This window comes from Anopheles darlingi, chromosome 3, assembly GCF_943734745.1.
Source record: "Anopheles darlingi chromosome 3, idAnoDarlMG_H_01, whole genome shotgun sequence".
Taxonomy (NCBI): domain Eukaryota; kingdom Metazoa; phylum Arthropoda; class Insecta; order Diptera; family Culicidae; genus Anopheles; species Anopheles darlingi.
In genome coordinates, this window is record NC_064875.1 from 17,719,569 (window position 1) to 17,723,966 (window position 4,398).

Here is a 4,398-nt window from a genome sequence, read left to right on the forward strand (position 1 = left end):
ACGTTTTCTGTAGTGTCCAATGATAGTAGTGTCCAAGAGAAAATACGAAGGATTTCGGTACACCGTTGGTATTTCATTAAACATTGTTATGGGATTTTGGTTTACGGCAAGATTGCAATCTTTCGTTTTGTTAACCCCAAAAAGAATGCAGATAAAACGCCTCGTTGAGTTTTGCAATAAAAAAACCAAAACGATCACAAGGTAGATACTATATCGTACAGTGTGTATGTGACAATTCTTGTGCTCACATGCAATTAAAAAACTTGAATCATTTAGCCATGGCTGACGTAGTTCCAATATTCCACAACGTGGAACCGACAACCTCGGTCGATAGATCACTCGTTATGGCAGCATTGTGGTAGATCCCATTGAATGGCTATCTGGGAAAACCTTTTCAGGCCGAAAACCAACATCAAAGAGACAACATGTTGCTACAAAAATCCCCGAAGCGCATAACTTGTGTGATTTCGTGCGTCACGACAGTTCCTGGCAGTGGGTGAATGTCAAATGCCTAACGATTGACTTCAAACCATTCACTGTTCATAACCAAAACAGGAAAAAAACCATGAGATTCCCTACCTAGTACTTCCGCCTGTGTACTACCAGCTCGTATCGAGGAGCCCTCGATGAAACTAGTAAACAACCCCGGTCCCTGTCTTCGGAAACCTTTTCAATTCACATTTCTAGTGCTGTAGCGGGTATCGGTAGGAAGGAAATTTCATTTTCCGAATTTTACTTTTCACCAAAAACGACCAAACCCTCCCTCGGAACCCCCGGCATACTGTTCGGCGAAGCAGAAAGCAATCAATAAGTAAGGTGCAATGCTTCTGCAAAGTATTGATTAGTCGCTGCTGCTGCTGCTGCTGCTGTTGTAATTTACTAACGTGACAGACATCACAAGGAATTCATATTGGCTGCTGGGCTTTGTGGCATGGCATGTACCAAACAGCAACGTACGTCCGTATTTTGATCGGTTTTCCGCTCAATCCCGGGACGCTTCATTACAACATTCATCCACTGCTGCAGAGGTGATAGCAGCCATACCGCTCCAATACTGTTTGATGTGATACCCGGAATTCACTCGAACTGTTGATTCATTTTCTTTTCTTTCCTTCTCTCACATACAGAGCGCATGCATGTGTGTATTTACATCAACCGCGAAGCGATCGATAAATACAAAAAAAAAAGCCGATCAAAGTAAAGATAATTCTTTGAAACAACCAGTCCAATGGTGCTGGATTAATCGTACAGTTCTCAGATCAAAAAAAAAAATTGTTACATCGCGCCCTCGATACAAGCACGTCTCGCACCTCACTCCATTGTCCGGCCGAGTAAATCGCTAAAAATCCGTATGGAGTAAAAAGGATCTCCCGAAGCCTGCGGGAATGCAAAGAGTCTAAAGGTTGTAAAATGCTCACACGCTGCATCGTCGATTGCTGGAAAATGTATCTAACTGGCAACAAAACGGAACCGTTATATAAAGCCCTCCCATGGCCAACGCGAAGCACCCTCTCGCGCGCGCGATAAGCTGGTACGTGAGGCGTGAAGGAGTCGCACATTTTTATGCTCACGTGCTGCACACAACGCGCGGTCCAAGTGTTGGAGCATATGATTTGAGATTTTTCCATCCATTTTCGGTCCACTTCAGTGAATGGCGAGTGGAAAGTAAAACGGGAAAAATCTCGAGTACACTTGATTCTCTTCTACTCCACTCGGTCGCGTTCGCTCGAGCTGTCACACGTCGCAAACGAGTATCGGTAGTCGTAGAGAAAACCCAAAAGGAGGGGAAAGCAGAGCAAATGGTGCAATTATTCGGTCCGCTCCATTTAGCATATTAATAATCTACGTTTGGCACGAAGGCAACTCCGCGACACCAAGCGGTGGGCGTCACGAGGTGTATTAGTGCAGGGCCCAAGGGCCCAAGGGTAGTGGTGGATATCTCTCGCTCTCTTGGGCGGGCGCGCGCGTCGAGGAGGAAATAAAAATTCTGCTCCATAAATATTCTGGCCATCCCACCCACCCACCACTACTACCGTCTAGCAAGTGACCAGCAAGTGGCCAACTTCTGTTTTTCTGGAGGAGGCTTCAGTGGTTCATTCCCGTGAAAAGTCCCGCGAGCAGAGCAGAGCAGCGGCCATTTACCTCTTCGCCAATTTGGTTTCTCTCTCTCTCTCTCTCTCTCTCTCTCTCTCTCTCTCTCTCTCTCTCTCTCTCTCTCTCTCTCTCTCTCTCTCTCTTCTCTCTCTCTTTCTCTCTCTCTTTCTCTCTCTCTGTGTCAAGTGAAGCCACGCCAGCCACAGATGGTGTGTCATTAAACTTGCAAAAACGGAAAACCTTATCGAATGATGAAGCCGGAAGCAGGCATGGGGGGTGGGGGGTGTCCCCGAGAACACTACTCCCCCGTCCATCCGTCGACACTTTCCGGTTTGGTCCGGACCCCACCACCACCACCACCACTAGCAGCAGTGCCGGAAGGAAGTGGTAATTTGTTCTAAATTTTGCCTGTTTCTTAACCGAAATCCGGTGGACAGTGGAGCAGAAGCAGCAACAGCAGCAACAGCAGCAGCAGCGGCGGGCAAACAAGCGATAAAACAAGTCGCCAACCGTAGTCGTGGCCACTCCAGCTCCAGCTCCAGCTCCTCCCAATCTAGCCGCCCGGTTGCTTGCATATTTTCGTTCGCTCGCTCGGTTCCTTCGTGCTTCGTTTGTGGCCTCAGTGTGTGTGTCTGTTGTGTGTGTCTTCGTGCGAGGCAATCACGGATGAGAATCGCAATCGCAGTCGGCCATTCGGGCGACAGAAGTGAGCAGCAGCAACGGCACCGGCAACAACAACAACGGCAACAAATTAAGAGCACGGACCCGGACGGTGCAACACCCGCATTCGAGCACACCAAGGGAGGTAGGGGGAGGGGGGAAATTCCCTCCTTCCTCACCCCCCTCGGGGCCTATCAATTCGACATTAAACTTCTCGCTTCTCGCTGCGTTTTCGGTTTTTGGTCAAGGCAGTAAATGAGATGCCCGGACCGCCACTGCCGGGTGACAGCTGCGACAGCCGGTGCAAGCAAGCGAACGACAACGAGGACGACGAGGACACTGGCCAGCAGCGGAAGTGCATTTCGGAAATTAAATCATAACGAATGCGGGACAGCAAATGCAGCGGAGCGAGAGGTTGGTGGCTGTGTGTGTGCATTACGTGCCACTTGGGTACCATTATAACCAGGAGGAGTGGAGTGGACGGTGTCCCTGCCCTGCCTTGCATTTACTAAATAGAAAGTGGTTTTTGGGAGTCACACACACACACGAGCGCGCACAGACGGAGAAAAGGGGCCACTTGAACGGCTATGGCTCTTACGGGAATTGAATCTAAATGTTTGTTTTTGGCCAATCCAAAGCAAAAACAAAAAAGGAAAAACAAAGCGAACAACTGAAACCATTTCTCGGTGCTATTCGTGCCCTACTACACGTGACACGATCTATCTATACGGATGACTCGACTCCCCTAACTAGTTGGCGCTTATAGTTAGCCCTAACTAGCGCCGGAATGCCAGGACCAGCTTTTTCAAGCATATTGGCATTTGGTTAAAGTGCCCCAGGGATAACAACCGCCTGTCGTGGTGGAGCGGGAACGGAGAAGTGAAAAGACGTAAGTTGTGCTTGATAACTGGTTCAGTACTTCCGCCAGCAATCGTAATTGGGAACAGGAACTTTATGATGGTCACATGGTCCAGCTGGGCGTCGGGACGTGTCCGTGAAAGGGATGTGCACAGATGAACAACGGCAACCTGAATAGCATTAGATGAGGAAGAGTTGGTTGGATTTTATAACTAGCAGTTGGCTAAACAATAGCTTCCCCGTTCTCCATACTTATTGGGATTCATCTAATTACTGTTGTTTTAGCCATTCTATTACAAAATGAAGTTACTCTGGAGTCCACATGAAATATATCCTCAAAATAACAAGAATATCCGTAAACAAAATGCTGCCCACAAAAAAGCAGCAAAAAGGAAAACGAGGTACCTTCAACAGTTAAAAGAGGAGAAGGTACAATTTAATAGGATTATCAAAGTATTATTATTTACATCAAATTAATGCCGATAAGAAGAGTTTTCACCAACTCGATCATGTTAACGGATTCACGGATTGCCTTTTAAATACATGTTTGTATAAAGGATATTTTCAAAAATGATCTCTCATTCCAAAAACAATAAACTAAGAGAAATGTAACGAATCCGACAAAAACTACGGATTTAACTATAAGTATGATAGAGTTTTCATTATTTTTTTACAGTAAAAAATGTAAATTGAAATTGAATTGTAAAACCACATTAGCATTTTTCAACGAGACTTTTTTTAAAAAATCGATAAATTCACCTTAAACGGATTAAATATAGCGCATTG